The 23,802-nt window shown below is 44.3% G+C and overlaps 1 pseudogene; it reads right to left on the bottom strand.

The window, feature by feature from the left end:
- Nucleotides 1-12,345: 12,345 nt before the first annotated feature.
- LOC129841082 (ankyrin repeat domain-containing protein 49-like) lies at nucleotides 12,346-17,600 on the bottom strand (annotated as a pseudogene).
- Nucleotides 17,601-23,802: the final 6,202 nt, after the last annotated feature.

Here is a 23,802-nt window from a genome sequence, read left to right as displayed (position 1 = left end):
ACCTGGAGGGCGATAAATGATAAGGATGTTAAGCTTGAAAGGGCTGGTAACTGTGACAGCACGGAATTCAAAGGAGGCGATAGACAGATGGGTCAGGGGAGAAAGAGAGAATGTCCACTTGGGAGAGATGAGGATCCCAGTGCCACCACCCCGCTGACCAGAAGCTCTCGGGGTGTGCGAGAACACGTGGGCAGACGAGGAGAGAGCAGTAGGAGTAGCAGTGTTATCAGTGGTAATCCATGTTTCCGTCAGTGCCAAGAAGTCGAGGGACTGGAGGGAAGCATAGGCTGAGATGAACTCTGCCTTGTTGGCCGCAGATCGGCAGTTCCAGAGGCTGCCCGAGACCTGGAACTCCACGTGGATCGTGCGCGCTGGGACCACCAGGTTAGAGTAGCAGCGGCCACGCGGTGTGAAGCGTTTGTATGGTCTGTGCAGAGAGGAGAGAACAGGGATAGACAGACACATAGTTGACAGGCTACAGAAGAGGCTACGCTAATGCAAAGGAGATTGGAATGACAAGTGGACTACACGTCTCGAATGTTCAGAAAGTTAAGCTTACGTTGCAAAAAATCTTATTGACTAAAATGATATAGTACTGCTGGCTGGTGAAATAGGCTAGCTAGCAGTGGCTGCGTTGTTGACTTTGTTTGAAAGTGTAGCTGGCTAGGTAACCTCTAACTGGCTAGGTAACCTCGACAATTACTCTAGACTACACAATTATCTTGGATACAAAGACGGCTATGTAGCCAGCTAAGATCAAACAAATCAAACTGTTGTACTGTAATGAAATGAAATGTAATACTACCTGTGGAGCAAAGCGGAATGCAACTACTCGCTCCAACCCGGAAGTGCGTATCGTAGAGGGAGAGGCAATAGAAGTGTTGTTTCTTGTATTATTGTCTTTTGTGTCTTTAGAGGACTGCTTCACCTTAATGTCCCCTTTCCCCCCTTTCCCTTTTCTTCTGTCCTTATTTTGTCCCACTATGTCCCTTCTTTGTCCCTTCTTCTCTTCTGCCAACTAGACACTCCTTGTTAGCTAGCTAGCTTCTTCCAGGAATGTCCCTAGCAACTGCCTAGCAACAGGTAAACAACTTAGCTAGCTAAGAAAACGGTATAATTTTATGAAAAAAATTGTTACTTTTTCAAAAGCCTTTCTTCTTTGTTTGCTGCTTGTTTGGTCTCCTATTCAGTTTGCAGTTTTCTTTTGATTTTTTTTCGATGTACTTTACTCTAAAAAAAACATTTAAATTTCAATATTTGTAGGAGCTCATCTTTTCAGCTGCTGCTGCTTAATTTGGAACTCCGGAACACCTATGGCAGAGAGGTGTGTATGAACGGTATGGCAGAGAGGTGTGTATCAGGTGTATGAACGGTATGGCAGAGAGGTGTGTATCAGGTGTATGAACGGTATGGCAGAGAGGTGTGTATCAGGTGTATGAACGGTATGGCAGAGAGGTGTGTATCAGGTGTATGAACGGTATGGCAGAGAGGTGTGTATCAGGTGTATGAACGGTATGGCAGAGAGGTGTGTATCAGGTGTATGAACGGTATGGCAGAGAGGTGTGTATGAACGGTGTGGCAGAGAGGTGTGTATCGGGTGTATGAACGGTATGGCAGAGAGGTGTGTATCAGGTGTATAAACAATATGGCAGAGAGGTGTGTATCAGGTGTATGAACGGTATGGCAGAGAGGTGTGTATCAGGTGTATGAACGGTATGGCAGAGAGGTGTGTATCGGGTGTATGAACGGTATGGCAGAGAGGTGTGTATCAGGTGTATGAACGGTATGGCAGAGAGGTGTGTATCAGGTGTATGAACGGTATGGCAGAGAGGTGTGTATCAGGTGTATGAACGGTATGGCAGAGAGGTGTGTATCAGGTGTATAAACAATATGGCAGAGAGGTGTGTATCAGGTGTATGAACGGTATGGCAGAGAGGTGTGTATCAGGTGTATGAACGGTGTGGCAGAGAGGTGTGTATCAGGTGTATGAACGGTATGGCAGAGAGGTGTGTATCGGGTGTATGAACAGTATGGCAGAGAGGTGTGTATCAGGTGTATGAACGGTATGGCAGAGAGGTGTGTATCAGGTGTATGAACGGTATGGCAGAGAGGTGTGTATCGGGTGTATGAACGGTATGGCAGAGAGGTGTGTATCAGGTGTATGAACGGTATGGCAGAGAGGTGTGTATCAGGTGTATGAACGGTATGGCAGAGAGGTGTGTATCAGGTGTATGAACGGTATGGCAGAGAGGTGTGTATCAGGTGTATGAACGGTATGGCAGAGAGGTGTGTATCAGGTGTATGAACGGTATGGCAGAGAGGTGTGTATCAGGTGTATAAACAATATGGCAGAGAGGTGTGTATCAGGTGTATGAACGGTATGGCAGAGAGGTGTGTATCAGGTGTATGAACGGTGTGGCAGAGAGGTGTGTATCAGGTGTATGAACGGTATGGCAGAGAGGTGTGTATCAGGTGTATGAACGGTATGGCAGAGAGGTGTGTATCAGGTGTATGAACGGTATGGCAGAGAGGTGTGTATCGGGTGTATGAACAGTATGGCAGAGAGGTGTGTATCAGGTGTATGAACGGTGTGTATCGGGTGTATGAACAGTATGGCAGAGAGGTGTGTATCAGGTGTATGAGAGGTGTGTATCGGGTGTATGAACGGTATGGCAGAGAGGTGTGTATCAGGTGTATGAGAGGTGTGTATCGGGTGTATGAACAGTATGGCAGAGAGGTGTGTATCAGGTGTATGAACGGTATGGCAGAGAGGTGTGTATCAGGTGTATGAACGGTATGGCAGAGAGGTGTGTATCGGGTGTATGAACAGTATGGCAGAGAGGTGTGTATGAACAGTATGGCAGAGAGGTGTGTATCAGGTGTTTGAACGGTATGGCAGAGAGGTGTGTATCGGGTGTATGAACAGTATGGCAGAGAGGTGTGTATGAACAGTATGGCAGAGAGGTGTGTATCAGGTGTATGAACGGTGTGGCAGAGAGGTGTGTATCAGGTGTATGAACGGTATGGCAGAGAGGTGTGTATCAGGTGTATGAACGGTATGGCAGAGAGGTGTGTATCGGGTGTATGAACGGTATGGCAGAGAGGTGTGTATCAGGTGAATGAGAGGTGTGTATCGGGTGTATGAACAGTATGGCAGAGAGGTGTGTATCAGGTGTATGAACGGTGTGGCAGAGAGGTGTGTATCAGGTGTATGAACGGTATGGCAGAGAGGTGTGCGTGGAGCATGTGAAATGTGTTTGTGTGGGGACAGGAGAGGACATCAGCGCTGGGGAGGTTAAGCACAGCACTCTAACCGAGAAATCTCAAATTCTGTTTGGTTTAATCTGTAAGTAAAGTTATATTTTTCCTGGTAAATACATTTAATAGGCAGTCACTTGCAGCCATTATCGCTCTAGGGGGTAGGCAAATTACTGTCCATGTCGAGAGAGAGAGGTACATTTTTGTCCAGACATGTTGATGTATCATGTATTTCAAATAAATAGGCCTATGCTGTTTTGAAAGGGGGGAAAAATGGTCATTTAAAAATGCATTGACTACAGGCAGCCCAATTCTGAGATTTTCCCCCAATTACTGACAAAAGAGCTGATCCGATTAAAAAAAAAAAGATGAGAATGAGGCTGCCAGAGTCAACCATTTGATAAATCGCCTACATTGTTCCCTGCTGCTTTTAAGCAATTGATAAGAAACGTACTGCCATTGTATACCACTGGGCAGTTAATGTACACCATTCTCGCTAACTTATGTTCACTTCACTCTCCTAATAGCATCACACTACGCTGTGTTCGAACGTATAGTTCTTTCAATGACTGGCTCTTGAATTCATGTGAATAGAGTGGCATCAACTACTAGAGCATCTTTCATAGTGCGCCGCTAAATCCCATTATGCGTCTTACAATCAGGCATTCATCGCTAGCTGAAATGACGCGTACAAAAGAGTATAACATGACCCCAGGTCAGATTTGACATTGCATTGCTGAAAGTGCAGAGATTCATATCAGGGCCCATAATATTATAGCGTCTCAGAGTAAGAGTGCGGATCTTGGATCAGGTCCCCCTTGTTTGCATGATGCGTTGTGCAGACCGCACCACCCTCTGGAGAGCCTTGCTGTTGTGGGCGTAGCAGTTGCCGTACCAGGCGGTGTTACAGCCCAACAGGATGCTCTCGATTGTGCATCTGTAAAAGTCTGAGTGTTTTAGGTGACAGGCCCAATTTCTTCAGCCTCCTGAGGTTGAAGAGGTGCTGTTGCGCTGTTGCGCCTTCTTCACCACGCTGTGTGGGTGGACCATTTCAGTTTGTCCGTGATGTGTACGCCGAGGAACTTAAAACTTTCCACCTTCTCCACTACTGTCCTGTCGATGTAGATAGGGGGATGCTCTCTCTGCTGTTTCCTGAAGTCCACGATCATCTCCTTTGTTTTGTTGACGTTGAGTGTGAGGTTATTTTCCTGACACCACACTCCGAGGGCCCTCCTCCCTGTAGGCCGTTTCGTCGTTGTTGATAATCAATCCTACCACTGTAGTGTCGTCTGCAAACTTGATAATTGAGTTGGAGGAGTGCGTGGCCACGCAGTCATGGGTGAACAGGGAGTACAGGAGAGGGCGGAGAGAGCACGCTTATGGGGCCCCAGTGTTGAGGATTAGTGGGGTGAAGATGTTTCCTACCCTCATCACCTGGAGGCGGCCCGTCAGAAAGTCCAAGACCAAGTTGCATAGGGCGGGGTCGAGACCCAGGTCTCGAGCTTAATGACGAGTTTGGCGGGTACTATGGTGTTAAATGCTGAGCTGTAATCAATGAACAGGGAGGGGAGTCTGCAGTGTGATGGCGTTTGCATCGTCTGTGGACCTATTGGAGTGGGTCTAGGGTATCAGGTAGGATGGAGGTGATATGATCCTTGACTAGTCTCTCAAAGCACTTCATGATGATGGAAGTGAGTGCTACGGGGCGATAGTCATTTAGTTCAGTTACCTTCGCTTTCTTAGGAACAGAAACAATGGTGGCCATCTTGAAGCATGTGGGCACAACACCAGCCAGCTGGTCTGCGCATGCTCTGAGGACGTGGCTAGGGATGCCGTCTGGGCCGGCAGCCCTGCGAGGGGTAACACATTTAAATGTTTTACTCATGTTGGCCACGGTGAAGGAGGCTTTGGTAGCGGGCCGTGTCATTGGCACTGTATTGTCTTCAAAGCGAGCAGAGAAGTTGTTTAATTTGTCTGAGAGATGTTTGTGTCTGTCGGTGCAACGCGTGAAAAAACCAGGTGTCTAAACCGACTCTGACAACATATCCCGAGTGAGCCATGTTTCCGTGAAAAAGAGAATGTTACAATCTCTGATGTCTCTCTGGAAGGCAACTCGTGCCCTAATTTCGTCCACCCTGTTGTCAAGGGATTGCACATTGGCAAGTAATATGCTCGGAAACGGTGTGTGGTGTGCTCGCCTTCTAAGTCTGACCAGGAGGCCGCTCCGTCTGCCTCTGCCTCTCCTGCGGTGATGACGTTGTTTTGGGTCGGCCTCTGGGATTAGATCCAATGTCCAGGGTGGAGGTCCGAACAAAGGATCCGCTTCGGGAAAGTCGTATTCCTGGTCGTGATGTTGGTAAGTTGACGTCGCTTTTATATCCAGTATTTCTTCCCGGCTGTATGTAATAACATTTAAGATTTTCTGGGCAAACAATTTAAGAAATAATACATTTAAAAAAAATACTGCATAGTTTCCTAAGGACCTGAGGCGACCATCTCTGTCGGCGCCATCATGATTTAATGTATGGCACAGCGTGCCCATGTCCCGTGTTTTGCCCTGCAGCCACTGGCCTACCAATAGAGGACCACAATGGAACATTGATCCTATCATGTTCTACCTTTCCCAACTCTAATTTCATAAGATCTGTCTCCATGTTAATGCCATGTGCACTGTGTCCCTTGACACCCTTCAAAGTCCTTATCCAAACCACAGCAACTGAAGGGCGCACACACACACACACACACACACACACACATGTTGAAATACAAGTTCTCGCTCGGCTTGGGCGGTATACCGTATACCGTGGAATTTGGAACTAGCCACAGGATCGTTCTTCAATACGGTCAATACCGTTTAAACGATTTATTTGACGTTTTTTAATACATTTGATTATTTTAAGCTACTTTTTAAGTAAATACATGCAGTCAACTTGTGCAATATGTTAAGAGATAAAGAAGATTGTGTTCATTTCACCTGTCACATCATTTTTCATTATGAAGCTTTCTGGTAGTCCCCAGTCACGTGGTGTTTGTTAACAAGCACACAAGGACGAGATACTGGAGCCTTGTGATTCACTCACTGTTGTGCAGCACATGCCAAGGGATCTATATAGTTACAGTATGGAACTCATAAATAAATGTGTACCAGCTATATATCTTATAACTATTAAATGAACTGTCTAAAAATGTGCTAAATACTCTGCAGTTGTGCATTTGGTTTGCTAATTTAGTAGCTAGTTAGCTATCTAGCTAAGTGGTTAGCTTCCGATACTGAGCTTTACTTAGTAACAGTAGAGAATTCCCTCCTGGATCAAGATCCTTGCTGTCTAATGTTTGTTTTGTGTAGCAAACTGTGTAGGATTCTTTTGTTACTTGTATGACTTTATGAGCTGGGATGTCTGTCCTGAAAATAGTTTAGGTCAGAGACTATTAAAATGTTTGCAATGCGCTCCTTAGCATTTAGTTAGCATTCTCTATGGGATCTTACATGTACATGTAGCGTTGCTAACCTTCGGATTAAAGAGGCTCAGTTGGGTTTGAAAATAGCGCCTCGTGTCCAGCTCCGGTATTAACGGATGGCACAAGGTCGGTATGAAGGTATGACAATTTGCATACTGCCCAATCCTAGTTCTCATGCACGCGTACACAGAAATGTTCAAAAAAAAAACTCTCTCTCAAACAAGCACACCGGTAATAGCTGTTTTTTGTCCGTTTAAAGAAATTATAAAACTTTTACCCCTTTTTCTCCCCAATTGGTAGTCACGGTCTTGTCCCATTGCTGTAACTCCCATACGGACTCGGGAGAGGCGAAGGTCAAGAGCCACGCGTCCCCCGAAACACAACCCTGCCAAGCCGCACTGCTTCTTGACACACTGCTCGCTTAACCCGGAAGACGGCCTTACCAATGTGTTGGAGTAAACACCATACACCTGACGAACGAAGTCAGCATGCGGCCAAACTCTCCCCTAAGCCAGACGACGCTGGGCCAATTATGCGCCACCTCATGGGTCTCCCGGTCACGGCCGGCTGTGACAGAGCTTGGGATTGAACCTGGGTCTGTAGTGACGCCTCAAGCACTGCGATGCAGTGCCTAGGACCACTGCGCTACTTGGGAGGTGCAAAATGTTTTTTAACCTATTCTGGAAATACCAGTCGATGGAAATACATTTGACTGGTCATGCTTGTCGGTCTATAGATTAATTAATTAGCTAAATTTTGTGGAATTAAATTGGCGAGTGTGTACAATGTATTTGTTATGAATTTTATTTCACACGCGCACAGCATACAGATACAGAGCCTTTAAACAGAAAATCTGTCAGACAGCGCAAGAGATGCTGCTGCAGCATCTTGTGGTGCGTCAGGGATCTTCAGGTCAGAAAATCGGAGCTCTAGAAAGAGGCCCGAGTTCCCGATGTTTAAATTCCCGAGTTGGATGACTGTTCAAATAGTTTTCCCCCCTTCATCAATCTACACACAATACCCCATAATGACAAAGAAAAAACAGGTTTTTAGAGATGTTTGCAAATTTATTTTTAAAAAAGAATAAAAAAAATATCTGGAGCAGGTATTCATGAAGGATCTCTGTACTTTGCTCCATTCATCTTTCCCTCTATCATGACTAGTCTCCCAGTCCCTGCCGCTGAAAAACATCCACACAGCATGATGCTGCCGCCACCATGCTTCACCGTAGGGATGGTGCCAGGTTTCCTCCAGACGTGACGCTTGGCTTTCAGGCCAAAGAGTTCCATTTTGGTTTCATCAAACCAGAGAATCTTGTTTCTCATGGTCTGAGAGTCTTTAGCGGCCTTTTGGCAAACTCCAAGCGGGCTGTCATGTGCCTTTTACTGAGGAGTGGCTTCCGTCTGGCCACTCTACCATAAAGGCCTGATTGATGGAGTGCTGCAGAGATGGTTGTCATTCTGGAAGGTTCTCCCATCTACACAGAGGTACTCTGCAGCTCTGTCAGAGTGACCATCGGGTTCTTGGTCACCTCCCCGACCGAGGCCCTTCTTCCCCGATTGCTCAGTTTGGCCGGGTGGCCAGCTCTAGGAAGAATCTTGGTGGTTCCAAACTTCTTCCATTGAAGAATGATAAAGGCCACTGTGTTCTTGTGCTCTTTCAATGCTGCGGAAATGTTTTGGTACCCTAACCCCAGATCTGTGCCTTGACAATTCCTTCGACCTCATGGTTTAGTTTTTGCTCTGATATGCACTGTCAACTGTGGGACCTTATATAGACAGGTTGTGCCTTTCCAAATCATTGCCATCAATTGAATTTACCACAGGTGGACTCCAATCAAGTTGTAGAAACATCTCAAGGATGATCAATGGAAACAGGATGCACCTGAGCTCAATTTTGAGTCTCATAGCAAAGGGCTTGAATGCTTATGTAAATAAGCCTTTTTTTAAATAGATTTGCTTACATTTCTATGGGGTATTGTGTGTAGATTAAGGATTGTTTTAGATAACACGTTTTAGAATAAGGCCCCCCCCATAAAATAAAAACATGTACACTACTGTTCAAATGTTTGGGGTCACTTAGAAATGTCTTTGTTATTGAAAGAAAATAACATTTTTTGTTCTGGCAATAAAATAACCTGGCATTAAAATAACATCAAATTGATTGGAAATACAGTGTAGACATTGTTAATATTGTAAATGACTATTGTAGCTGGAAACGGCAGATTTTTTTATGGAATATCTTCATAGGCGTACAGAGGCCCATTATCAGCAGCCATCACTCCTGTGTTCCAAAGGCATGTTGTGTAAACTAATCCAAGTTTATCCAAGGTTCGATTACAGGCTCAAAATAGCCAGAAACAAATAACTTTATTCTGAAACTCGTCAGTCAATTCTTGTTCTGAGAAATGAAGGCTATTCCATGCGAGAAATTGGCAAGAAACTGAAGATCTCGTACAACGCTGTGTACTACTCCCTTCACAGAACAGGATAAACTGGCTCTAACCAGAATAGAAAGAGGATTGGGAGGTCCGGGTGCACAACTGAGCAAGAGGACAAGTACAATAGATTGTCTAGTTTGAGAAACAGACGCCTCACAAGTCCTCAACTGGCAGCTTCATTAAATAGTACCCGCAAAACACCAGTCTCAATGTCAACAGTGAAGAGGCGACTCCGGGAAACTGGCCTTCTAGCCAGAGTTCCTCTGTCCAGTGTCTGTGTTCTTTTGCCCATCTTAATCTTTTCTTTTTATTGGCCAGTCTGAGATATGGCTTTTTCTTTGCAACTCTGGGCTGTGGCTGTCGCTATGCGGTTAGTGGTTCTCCTACGATTACTCTTCAAAGCCAACCTCTGCCTGTTTGAAGTCGAGTGATCAAGCATCATGTAGAACCCCAAGGACATTAGGAATCTGTGTGTGTAGGGTTTTCATGTTTGATTTCGAGACACGATTTATGCCAAACAGATCTAGCTAGTGCCCATTAGTATCCTGCAACCTTCCATAGGCTCTGTGGTTTAGTCAAATTTTGATCCCATACTTAGGAAATCTTCCGATCGACTTCACGAACGCAGCTTGACTGCTTAGTCGTGACAAAGGTTTCGCCCCAAATTGCACCCTATTTTTTGTGCAATATTCCCTTTTAGTGCAGAGCCCCATAATGGCTGGTCAAAAGTAATGCACTATAAAGAAAACTAGTTGCCATTTGGCACACAGACAAGCTTTCTCCTAGCGTAGTTTTGGGATCTGCTACATTAGAAGAGTATCCTGAAGGAAGAACTTTAAAAAATAAAGTTGTATACTAAAGCAATTTTAGGGATAGAAATGTGTCACGTTTTAATGTGCTGTTGCTTTGAGAACAGAGGCATATCTGTTGCGTCCCACAGTCAAAGCATACCGGTCTCAATCGGAAAAGGAACCAGACGAGGTTGATGTGGAACGTGTTGCCTGTTCCAATTTTTATATGCACTATTTTGCACTGTGAAGATTGAAAAACTGAGATTTGAACAAATGTGTATTTGTCTTTCCACAGCGAGCGTGGTTTACAACTTGTCAAGGAGCAGCAAAATGTTCATCAGACAATAAAAAAATCAAGCTTGATTTCTTTTCTTTTCAAGTGTGCCGTTTTAACATGCATATTCAGTAGTTGCTATCTGAACGAGCACCTTGAAGAAGTCGCAGGGATTCTACTGGTTTAATATCAGTTGCATCTGGATCAGCCCCCCCCCCCCCCCAATCCTAACCTTAACCATTAGTGGGGGAAATGCAAAACTGACAGAAGATCAGTATCCAGGGACAACTTCACCCCACTTCTCTGCTCTCACACAGAAACAAACAGGGGTCAAATAGCCATTTTGTGTCATATCTGAGAGGCCTTACCTCAACAGCAGCAGGGTTGTATACACTAGGCCCAAAATGGAAGAACACGGACAAAAATGGGGATGTACTATCTTAACTTGTCCAATAAGAAACAGTTGTTTTCGTTTTCCGTTGCAAAACGTTTTTGGTACAGTGTGCCCTAATTAGTATGACCCAGGGCCCATTATACTGCAGCTGCTCGATCCCAAATCCATTTGCAATCCCTATCCCCTTAGTGCCCAGGCATTTGAAAGGCTAATGGACTGTAGGTACAAACAATCCTTTTTTACATAAATACTCAAGGGCTAGGGTTGTGTGTGTGTGTGTGTGTGTGTGTGTGTGTGTGTGTGTGTGTGTGTGTGTGTGTGTGTGTGTGTGTGTGTGTGTGTGTGTGTGTGTGTGTGTGTGTGTGTGTGTGTGTGTGTGTGTGTGTGTGTGTGTGTGTGTGTGTGTGTGTGTGTGTGTGTGTGTGGGAGGAAACAGTACAGTGTGAGTATTTTAACATGGCTGCACCCACATATGTACCGCCAAACAGCAGACTCTCACAGTTCCCATGACAACAGGTAGAAGTCACTCAGATCTTATTTACTTGTAATTGCACACGCCGTGCACAAAGTAACCAAACTTTTTAAATTAGACAGGACAATTATCTTGTGATTGAACAACAATTACATTTGCATAAATAAAAGCAGCCCTGTCTCACAGACATTGATGGAGCAGTGGAAAAGTTTTGGGTTTTAAGATATGCTGCTTAAAGGGGGACTGACTGAACACAACTATTCTGCACGTGTTTTTCTGGTGCTCATTAAAAAAACGAGATTTGGGTCTTGGGGGTGTGGTATGTTCGCATATCGTACCCTTGCACTTACTGTTGTTTTGTCCCTCCCGAGTCATCGTAGCAACAACAGTCACTCACTTCCTCTAAAAAGAGGAAAATCAAGAAATCTGTCATTCATTTTGATGTTTTTGCCAAGGTCTTAATAGCACAATTTTACATCTAGCTAAGTTGTTTGGTGCAGTATTTCTCAAGTAAGAAAATGTGCATGAAAAACTAGTCAGTGCCCTGCATACAGTTTATTGGTCAATAAAGCTAGCAGGCACATTGAGCAGCCAGGCCATGTTAGCTAAATCAGCTTATCAAGTCACTTGCTAGTGGACCTGTGGCAGACTCTCAATTCTCCTTTTGCCCAAAAATGTGGCAGACTCGAGTGATCACTATCAAAAACATTAGCAATTGGCCACCCCATAAAGGGCTTAGAGGCCAAGTGTTCTTTCAACAACATAACACTGGCACCGTGTTGTCTTATGTAAACAAGTCTGTGGCGCTGCGTAATGGGCAGGTCTGTCTCAATAGCCGTGTTCGAGAGCATCAAATCCATGATGCATTGTGGTGACTGACTGATCTACAAATAATAATGAGTAGTTACTTACGGTGCTAAATGATTTGTAGATCAGTCCGTCGGCAGTTGCTTGCACTGTCGTCTGCAATGTCGAACAAGCCCATTGTCTGTAGATTCTGGCTGCTATGATTGGATAGAGCGCAGTCAGCGCAGCTGTTCCTCTGTGCATGACTATTCTACCATCTTGTGTCAGTGGGAATGATTGTAATCCAAACCCAACCCTCATGTAAGTCACGACGAACTCCGTTACACAAATCTCACAAAAGTCTGTTTTGGAATATACTGACTTATATGATCAAAATGATCCTACTTACACTACAGTCAACTTTGGCGCTGGAATAAATGTTTGACTAAAATTGATGCTACATAGGCCGTTTTCAACGCGAGAAGTTGGTTATTATATTCAGTTGCGCTTAAAAGTTGTGGGTAGCCTATTATGGTATTTTTTTAAATTAACAGTTCAACTGTCAGGCTCAAAGTTGACCCTCAAGAGTAGGGTGAAGTTTCCCCTAGACACTGAACTTGGGTCAATTTCGCACCCTATTCCCTTACCTAGTGCACTAGTTTTGACCAGGGAAGGGCCCAAAAGTAGTGCACTATGTACAGAATATGTTGGCATTTGGGACTCAGACAAATATAGCGTGCAGAGGACACAAGAGAAACTGTCATCATACTGAGAATTGATGTTTCCTCCCAGGACTGCAAAGAAAGACTATGTGGTGGTGTACACGACTGTTCATAAGACACTTCTTGGAACACTGTCTTCTCTTCCATAAAGTCCTCTGGGTAGAGGGAAAGGAGGGCTGATGTATGTGTGTGTGTGAGGGGGGTGGGGTCACCGGGGAGACAGCACGCTGTTACAGTCCTCCGCCATCTCAAACAGGAAGACATGCGGTCCACTTCGGCTAGCGATTTCACTCGCTGTCTCCTAGCTTTTGCTCTGAAGCTCTGCCATGATGTACCGCTGCGATAGGAGGAACTCCAGCGCGTGGGCGGAGCCCTGTCCAGGGTGGGAGGCAGCTAGGTGGGTCGCTGTGAGGCCACCGTTGGTCTGGGCGTCCAGCTTCGCCCCTTGGCGCAACATGAGGGATGCGGTGGCAACTTGGCCCCAGCGACAGGCGCTCTGTAGGGGGCGTCGAGCCGTCGGCAGTGCGGGAGTTAACTTCGGTGCCCGCTGGCAGCAGGGCAGAGGCCGTGGCGGCGTGGCCTCCGTAGGCCGCATGGTGCAACGAAGTATAGCCGTCCAGGTCCTGGCAAGCAAGGGGTCGGCAGCTTAAAGAGACAGAGAGAGAGAATATTTGCATTTTAACTGACCTTTATCGAACTCTTCAAGATATCATGAAACAGCCGAAAGGCAGATGCATTTCATAAAAATCGAAAAACAAGGCCGGAGCTTAAAATAGTTGAAACCACCCAACAGTTTCCTACAAATGACAATCAACTCACAACTATTATTCAGCTTGTTCTATGCAAAAATCAAGCCGCCAACAAAAACCTGTTTTTGCCTCTGGATTCACTGAGAGAGATGGAGATTTAAAGTTATTTCTGCACAGTTTTGACAGGGGGAACAAACAAGAGCTCTAGAGGATTATATTTCTCTCCCCCCCCCCCCCCCCCTTCTATTTGTTAAAATCTCACCACCTCTCTGGCTGTGGGCGATACCAGTGAGACACACCATGACACGCACACAGTAATCAGAGGCTTACCGTGCTGTTCTGTTCCAATCTTACGCAGTGATCTCACAGCTCATGCTCATTCACCGCAACCATTTTGGATCTGAACAAACCTTTCTATACATACTGGCCCATGACATCAAACTCTTCCAGTGACGAAGACATGGATGTCTCATGGTAGGCTGTGGTATGCAAAACAGGTCAACTTTGAGCACCTGATGACCAGGTCCAGGATTGCAGGGTCAATGCCAAAATTTGTTGTGCACTTTAATAAAGCTTTTCACGGTCACAAGTTTCTCTGGGTAAATTGCAAATCATTAAGTAAAAATTCATTCATACTTGTTTTCAGCACTTTTATTTCCATGACTGATCAAAACTTGTTTTCTCATGGCTCTCTCTTGTCCCTCTGCAGCAGACATATGGCGAGCAATATGTTTGGAACATCAAATCCCAATTAAATCACAGTATCGAATCACAACACAGAATCGTGAGAAAACATTGTATCGTGAGGTCCCTGGCAATTCCCAGCCCTAGTGTGTCACACTCTCTCTGCTATTCTCCGCCGCCCACAGCCTCAGCTCCTCCGGTCTGTCTTTCAGCTTCTCCTCCTTCTGCTGATACCACTCTTCACTCCTTTCCCCCCCTCCTCTTCTTCGTCTCCCAGCCAGAGGCTGCATGCTCCGCGGGCGATCAGGTGGCCGTGGGTCTCCTCCACACTGCACTAACTGCCCATGCACACTCACAGTCAACTGATATAGAGAGGAGATAACAGGTCATTTTTATTAATTATGAACTACTTAATTAACTGTAGAGAGAGAGAGAGAGAGAGAGAGAGAGAGAGCGAGAGAGCGCAACACATCAATATTTATCAACAACTTAATTAGGCTACTGTGAGAAAGACCGACAGCTACTATTTCGTAAGGGATCCAATTTGACTGATCAAAACGATTCTGAACGAAAATATAAAATGTAACACGTAAAGTGTTGGTCCCCTGTTTCATGAGCTGAAATAAAAGATCAGAGATTTCACGTTGAGTAAAGGAATGTGAACATTTTTACCTCTGAATCTAGATATTCACCATATTTGACAGAACACAAAAGTATAATGACACCAATGTTGTCTGTATCATGTACAGTTCACAGGTCATAGGGTCTTAGAGGAGGAATGTATAGGTCTAAAAAGGGCCTAAATTGCCACTTTCCATCATGATTTTCCCCCCAAAATGATTTGTGATACAAATGTAATAAACATATCAAACATCCTTCCTGCCAATGAAGTTACTATGTGAGAATTGCCAGAACAATGACTTACCAAATATATTTTTGGACTATGCTGGTGTGTAATTTTTATTTTACCTGTTATTTAACTAGGCAAGTCAGTTACGAACAAATTCTTATTTTCAATGACGGCCTAGGAACAGTGAATTGTCAGGATCTGTCTTGTTCAGGGGTTGAACGACAGATTTGTACCTTGTCAGCTCGGGGATTCGATCTTGAAACCTTTTGGTTACTAGTCCAACGCTCTAACCACTAGGCTACACTGCTGCACGAATTCACCCAATTCATTGAAAGTATTTTGTCCTCCTTTGATGTTAGGGATAGGTCCCTGTAGTCATGGAAATGTTGCATTGAGAGTTGGGAAGCGCAGAGAAAAGATATCAAGTTGTTCATGCTTAATGACTACACTAAGTGTAGAGCAGTGGTTCCCAAACTTTTTATAGTCCCTTACCCTTTCAAACATTCAACCTCCAGCTGCGTACCTCCTCCACTACTGGGGTCAGCTCACTCTCAAATGTTTTTTTTTTTGCCATCATTGAAGCTTGCCACACACACACACACACACTATATGATACATTTATTAAACATAAGAATGAGTGTGAGTTTGTCACAACCCGACTCGTGGGAAGTGACAAAGAGCTCGTATAGGACCAGGGCACAAATAATAATAAATAATTTTGCTCTTTATTTCACCATCTTACATATAAAACCTTACTTGTTCATAAAAAATGGTGAATAACTCACCACAGGTTAATGAGAAGGGTGTGCTTGAAAGGATGCACATAACTCTGCAATGTTGGGTTGTATTGGAGAGCGTCTGTCTTAAATAATTTTCCACACAGTCTGTGCCTGTATTTAGTATTCATGCTAGTGAGGGACGAGAATCCACTCTCACATAGGTAAGTGGTTGCAAAGGGCATCAGTGTCTTAACAGCGCGATTTGCCAAGGCAAGAAACTCAGAGCGCTCCCTATCCAGAAATATGGCAGTGGTTTCTGATTAAATTAAATTTTCACAGAACCACTTGTTGCAATTTCGATGAGGCTCTCTTGTTCAGATATCGGTGAGTGGACTGGAGGCCGGGCATGAATGGGATAACGAATCCAGGTGTTTGTGTAGTCCATTTCGGGAAAGTACCTGCGTAATTGCGCACCTAGCTCACTCAGCTGCTTCACTATATCACATTTTACGTTGTCCGTAAGCTTGAGTTCATTTGCACACAAAAAAAATCATACAATGATGGAAAGACCTGTGTGTTGTCCTTGTTAATAGAGACAGAGAAGAGCTCTAACTTCTTAATCATAGCCTTAATTTTGTCCCGCACATTGATTGTAGTTGTGGAGAGTTCCTGAAATCCTAGATTCAGATCATTCAGGCGAGAAGAAATATCACCCAGATAGACAGTCGTGTGAGAAACTTGTCATCATGCAAGCGGTCAGACAAGTGAAAAGTATGGTCAGTGAGGAACTTTAAGCTCGTCTCTCAATTCAATGAAACGTGTCAATACTTTGCCCCTTGATAACCAGTGCACTTCTGTATGCTGTGAAAGCTTTTCATGGTCGCTGCCAATATCATTGCATAATGCAGAAAATACAAGAGAGTTCAGGGGCCTTGCTTTAACAAAGTTAACCATTTCACTGTAGTGTCCAAAATGTCTTTCAAGCTGTCAGGCATTCCCTTGGCAGCAAGAGCCTCTAGGTGGATTCTGCAGTGTACCCAAGTGGTGTCGGGAGCAACTGCTTACACCTACGTTACCACTCCACTATGTCTCCCTGTTATGATATCTGCACTGATGGCGCAAAAGCCAACACATCTTGACCACCAAAGTCCATTTGATGTCACAAAGCTGTCCAGTACTTTAAAAATATCCTCTCATGTTGTCCTGGTTTACAGTGGTTTGCAGAAGAGGATGTCTTCCTTAATTGAACCCCCATAAACGTAACGGACATATACAAGGAGCTGTGCCAGGCCCGCCACGTCTGTTGACTCATCCAGCTGTAACGCATATAATTCACTGGCTTGTTTCAAAACATCTCCTGCCATGTCACTGATGCGTCGTGAAACAGTGTTGTTTGATGAAGTCATTGTCTGTATAGTTTTTTTGGCCTTTCCCCCCAGCATTGTCCCAGCCATATCCGCGTCAGCAGGAGGAATTAAGTCCTCCACAATAGTATGGGGCTTGCCTGTCCTAGCCACTCGGTAGCTCACCATATCAGACCATATCAGCCCCTTCTTATTAATGGTATCTGCTGCTTTTATACATGTCTTACTACTCGAAAGTCGTCTTTAATCTAGCGCAAAAAACTCCCGTGGCTTATTTTTCAAATTGTAATACTTCATTTATAAATGACAGCGCAATAGTGAAGGTTTCCCACAAGACAGTAACGGTTAATGTGGTCGGATGTTAATTATTTGACTAGGCTACCTGTATTTGACATTGTGTTGTTATTTTGCTGAACACTGGATGGTTTAATTTTATTTTTGGCAGTGAAACGAGGCTACTCAGGCGAGACAAAAACCTCACCCAAATGTATAGCCCCGTCGGAAAATATAAATGTACTGTTTGAAAATGTGAAGACTTTCAAAATATATATATATATATATAAATATAGTTATAAAAATATGTATATAAATGTTTTGGCGTTCCCCCGAATGCATTTTTGGCTTACCCCCGACGGCATTGTGCGCACCCCAGTTGGGGAATACCTGCTGTAGAGAGAACGTAGAGAGCGTGCAGAGAGACAGAAAGATCAAGAGAGAGAGGAAAGAGAAACAGAGAAGAGAAGCAACAACAACTTAGAGAGAGAATTCTGTGCTTGACATAATAATGATGATTTTAAACTAAGATCACTGAAGCTGTGTGTGTGAGAGAAAGAGAGAAGGCAAGGAAGAGTATATTATTACAAATAATGTCGAAAAATAAGCTAAATCAAATTAGGGTCGTTTTAAGATATGAATATTTATAATGCTAAATAAAGTGATGAACATTTGTATTTCAAAATCAAGATACTCCATATTTGAGAGAACATTATAAGGAGTATATTGACAGCATAATGTTGTCTGTATCGTGCATGGTTCACAGATCATGTAGCAGGGTTTCCCATTTCGGTCCTCGGGTCCTCAAAAGGCGCACGTTTTGCTTTTTGCCCTAGCACATCACAGCTGATTTCAAATAATCAACTAATTAAAAAACCACAACGTGCACCGCTTGAAGTCCCGAGGACAGAGTTTGGGGAGCGCTGTCATAGAGTCTTACAGGAGACATAGGTCCAAAAACGGCCTAAAATGGCCACTTTCATCATGATTCTCCCCAAAAAGTTGTTTGTGGTACAAATGTAAAAAACATCCTCCTAATGAAGTTACTATGTGAGAATTGCCAGAACAATTTGAGACACATATTATATTTTCATACTATGCTGGTGTGAAATCGCCCTGTTCATTCAAAGTAATTTGTCCCCTTTTGATGTTAGAGAAAGGCCCCCTGTAGTCATGGAAATGTTACATCGAGAGATGAGAAGCAGAGAGAAAAGATAATGACTGTACTAAGCATGAACAACTTAATTACTGAGAGAGACACTAAAGATATAGCCTTGGCCTATTTGGGCCATTTGTCCCAATATGGTGTTATCATGAAAATGTTCCAATTACATAATCAGTGTAGTCTAGCCTAATATATGCGTTTTTACCCAAATGAAAGGCACTACACAAATGGAAATAAAAGCACATTATGTCAAAAAGCCTGTCTGATGAGGTTGTTTTAGTGTCTAATGAATTCCCATTCGAAGCTAGCCACAATAAGGATGAGCCACACAATACTGGGTGCGTTCGTAAAGTCACTCTAGCTATCTACTCTGTTTTCAGAGCACTCTCATCTGAGCAGGGTAGCCACATCCAGGTTATCCCATATTTGGGCTACTTTGAAAACGATGTGGCGGGTGCAGGTTTTTGGGTTACGTCTAAGATGCAGTGCAGCCGATATGGCATTTCTCTTCAAATATGTATATTTTTATTTAAATATGTAGATATTTCCCTGTGAACTGCTGCTGCTAACGATCAGGCAGTGAGGCAGGCTGTTGCTGAGTGAGTGAGTGGTGGGGAGGGCCGGAGGGGGGTGTGTGTGTTGAGAGAGCACTGCAGCAGTCAGCTTAGTCCACTATTGGCTGAGTCACTCGAGTGAGAGGAGACAGAGCAGCATGCGCGCATGTCGTGACAACTTTTTACCTGTTGTCATTATGGAAACACCTATTTTCTTTCCATAAAACATTTTAACACGCTAGAACTGATGTGCTTCAAGAAATGTCGACAAAAAGCACTGGATAAAGACTTTGGGAGCACAAAAAAAAAAGTTTTTTTTCATTCCTATCAAATCAAATTTATTGGTCACATACACATTTTTAGCAGATGTTATTACGGGTGTAGAGAAATACTTAGTATCTATCAATTCACAATAACACATCTAAAAGTAAAATAATGTAATTAAGAAATATATAAATGTTAGGACGAGCAATGTCAGAGTGGCATTGACTAAAATACAGTAGAATAGAATACAGTATATACATATGAGATGAGTAACGCAGTATGTAAACATTATTAAAGTTACTAGTGTTCCATTATTAAAGTGTCCAGTGGTTCCATGCCTATGTATATGGGGCAGCGGCCTCTAACGTGCAGGGTTGAGTAACCGGGTGGTAGCCGGCTAGTGATGGCTATTTAACAGTCTGATGGCCTTGAGATAGAAGCTGTTTTTCAGTCTCTCGGTCCTAGCTTTTGATGCACCTGTAATGACCTTGCCTTCTGGATGATAGCAAGGTGAACAGGCCGTGGCTCGGATGATTGATGTCCTTGATATTTTTGGCCTTCCTGTGACATCGGGTGCTGTAGGTGTCCTGGACGGCAGGCAGTGTGCCCCTGGTGATGCGTTGGGCAGACCTCACCACCCTCTGGAGAGCCCTGCAGTTGCGAGCGGTGCATTTTGCCGTACCAGGAAGTGATACAGCTCAACAGGATGCTCTCAATTGTGCATCTGTAAAAGTTTGAGGGTCTTAGGGGCCAAGTCGAATTTCTTCAGCCTCCTGAAGTTGACCAGGCACTGTTGCGCCTTCTTCACTACACTGTCTGTGTGGGTGGACCATTTCAGATTGTCAGTGATGTGTTTTCCCCCTGAGGAACATGAAGCCTTCCACCTTCTCCACTGCGGTCCTGTCGGTGTGGATAGGTGTGTGCTCCCTCTGCTGTTTCCTGAAGTCCATGATCAGCTCCTTCGTTTTGTTGACGTTGAGGGAGAGGTTATTTTCCTGGCACCACTCCGCCAGGGCCCTCACCTCCTCCTTGTACGCTGTCTCGTCATTGTTGGTAATCAGGACTACTAGTGTTATGTTGTCTGCCAACTTGATGATAGATTTGGAGGCGTGCGTGATAGGGCAGTGTGCAGTGCGATGGTATCGTCTGTGGATCTATTGGGGCGGTAAGCTAATTGAAGTGGGTCTAGGGTGTCAGGTAAGGTAGAAGTGATGTGATCCTTAACTAGCCTCTCAAAGCACTTCATGATGACAGACGTGCTAAGGGGCGATAGTCATTTAATTCAATTACCTTTGATGGACATCTTGAAGAAAGTGGGGACAGCAGACTGGGATACAGAGAGATTGAATATGTCCGTAAACACTCCAGCCAGCTGGTCTGCGCGTGCTCTGAGGACGTGGGTAGGGATGCCGTCTGGGCCAACAGCCGTGGGAAGGTTAACATGCTTAAATGTCTTACTCATGTCGGCCACTGAGAACGAGAGCCCACAGTCCTTGGGAGTGGGCCGCATCGGTGGCACTGTGTTATTTTCAAAGTGGGCGAAGAAGGTGTTTAGCTTGTCCGGGAGCAAGACGTCGGTGTCCGCGGTGATTGAATGTTTCACCAGAGCGAGTACTACAGTCAATGTGTTGATAGCACTTTGGTATTGTTTTCCCCAAATTTGCTTTGTTAAAATCCCCAGCTACAATAAATGCAGCCTCAGGATATGTGTTTTCCAGTTTGCATAAATTCCAGTGTAGTTCCTTGAGGGCAGTCTTGGTATCGGCTTGAGGGGGAATATACACGGCTGTGACTATAACCGAAGAGAATTCTCTTGGGAGGTAATACGGTCGGCATTTGATTGTGAGGCATTCTAGGTCGTGTGAACAAAAGGACTTGAGTTTCTGTATGTTATCACAATCACACCATGAGTAGTTAATCATGAAACATACATCACACCTTCCCGTAGAGTTCTTTATTTCTGTCTGTGCGATGAACTGAGAACCCAGCTGGTTGTATGGATGGGGACAGTATATCCCGAGAGAGTATGTTATAGTCCCTGATGTCTCTCTGGAAGGAGATCCTCGCCCTGACCTCGTCTACTTTATTATCCAGAGACTGAACATTAGCAAGTAATATACTCAGAAGCAGTGGATGGTGTGCACGCCTCCTGAGTTGGACTACAAGTCCACTCCGAATACCTCTTCTCTGCTGGCGGCATCTTGGAGCAGCCTCTGGGATAAGTTCAATTGCACTGGGGGGTGCGAACGAAGGATCCAATTTGGGAAAGTTGTATTCCTGGTCATAATGCTGGTGAGTTATCGCCGCTCTGATATCCAAAAATGTTTTCCGGCTGTATGTAATAACACAAAAAACATTCTGGGTTAATAATGTAAGAAATAACACCCCAAAAAAACGAAATACTGCAAAGTTGCTTAGGAGCTAGAAGCAGAGCTGCCATGTCTGTTAGCGCCATCTCGCCTTTTGGGCGGGTTTTGAGTAGTCATTGCGCTACAGATTTCAGTTACACCTGGCAACAGTGCATCTGAGTGTGCCAGAGCGTAGAATAACTAATGAATTTACGAACACGGCAAAAAAAACGTAACTCGGTTGTTGCCAGCAGCACAGTTACAGCCACCAACGCTCTAGATAATATGAACACAGCCTAACCAGCTCTGCTTGGTCAAGTAAAATGGTCAGAGTGAGGTGTTCTCTTATTTGGGTCTGGAAGTACTGTAGCTAGAAAGCTAGCCAACGTTAGCCAGTTAGCTTGGGCGCTTGACTGAGGTTGTGAGGTCAGAATGCTCGGATCAACTCTACTCCTCAGCCAGAGCGTCCAGTGGGCCCGCTCCAAAGGACAATCTGACAAAGCTCTAAATTTACAAACAGCCAGAGTGCACTCTGGCACTCCAGAGTGAATTTACGAACACACCCAATGATTAGGATGTTAATTCAATGCATGTGCGTAATAATAACAGTAAGTATCATTCCCTGTTAGTTGAAATTCGTCTCTAATAGAATGACTGGCAGAGAGAGAGAGAGCAAGACCACTAACGTCAACGTTAGCAGTCGAGAAGAAAGCATGACAATGAAACATAGAGGTACAACATTTAGAGCCTCCTATGGACAGTGCCATCTTGTAGATGACTACTCTGATATTGTAAAGTTTCTAAAGCAAAAACAATACGGCTTAATACCCTACACATGCGACTTGACTTACTGCGCTAAAAACAAAGGTTACGTGGTCAAGTAAGAAGAATGCCCCTCTTCTCACCGGTGTGATTACTACCTCTGAGGGTTTAGAGCTTGAAGCAGTCACCTCATGCAAGTACTTGGGAGTATGGCTAGACGGTACACTGTCCTTCTCGCAGCACATATCAAAGCTGCAGGCTGAAGTTAAATCTAGACTTGGTTTCCTCTATCGTAATCGCTTCTCTTTCACCCCAGCTGCCAAATTATCCCTGATTCAGATGACCATCCTACCCATACTAGATTACGGAGACATAATTTATAGATCAGCAGGTAAGGGTGCTCTCGAGCGGCTCAATGTTCTTTTCCATTCGGCCATCAGATTTGCCACCAATGTTCCTTATGGGACATATACATCACTGCACTCTATACTTTTTTGTAAACTGGTCATCTCTGTATACCTGTCGCAAGACCCACTGGTTGTTGGTTATTTATAAAACCCTCTTAGGCGTCACTCCCCCGTATCTGAGATATCTCCTGCAGCCCTCATCCTCCACATACAACACCCGTTCTGCCAGTCACATTCTGTTAAAGGTCCCCAAAGCACACACATCCCTGGGTCGCTCCTCTTTTCAGTTCGCTGCAGCTAGCGACTGGAATGAGCTGCAACAAACACTCAAACTGGACAGTTTTATCTCAATCTCTTCATTCAAAGACTCAATCATGGACACTCTTACTGACAGTTGTGGCTGTTTTGCGTGATGTATTGCTGTCTCTACCTTCTTGCCCTTTGTGCTGTTGTCTGTGCCCAACAATGTTTGTACCCTTTTTTCTGCTGCTACCATGTTGTGCTGCCGCTATGTTGTTGTCATGTTGTGTTGCTACCATGCTGTGTTGTCATGTGTTGCTGCCATGTTGTGTTGCTACCATGTTGTTGCTATGTTGTCGTCTTAGGTCTCTCTTTATGTAGTGTTGTGTTGTCTCTCTTGTCGTGATGTGTGTGTGTCTTCCTACATTTTAATTTAATACATTTTTAATCCCAGCCCACAAAAGGCCTTTTGGTAGGCCGTCATCGTAAATAAAAACGTGTTCTTCATTGACTTGCCTAGTTAAATAAAATATATATATTTTTAAATAGCTTCAGACAAAACCTTCCTCGAACAGCGCTTTCCGGGTTTCTCTGGGATATGTCGTCCGTATTTGTTGCATCTTGCGTTGCAGTGCAGAACGATTTTTAACATATAAAACTACATTTCCCGTTTCCCATAACCACTTCGTAGCACGTGTGCTAGTAAGCAGAAGCACGACTGCGGTTATGTTCCATGTCGTCTATCGAGTATTTGCGCTGCGGAAGTTATCAAAGCCTCAGAGAAGCGCCAATAATATGACATTCATAGGTAATAATATTTTTAAATG

This window comes from Salvelinus fontinalis, chromosome 42, assembly GCF_029448725.1.
Source record: "Salvelinus fontinalis isolate EN_2023a chromosome 42, ASM2944872v1, whole genome shotgun sequence".
In the NCBI taxonomy this organism is placed as follows: Eukaryota; Metazoa; Chordata; class Actinopteri; order Salmoniformes; family Salmonidae; genus Salvelinus; species Salvelinus fontinalis.
This window is presented reverse-complemented; position numbering and strand designations above follow the sequence as displayed.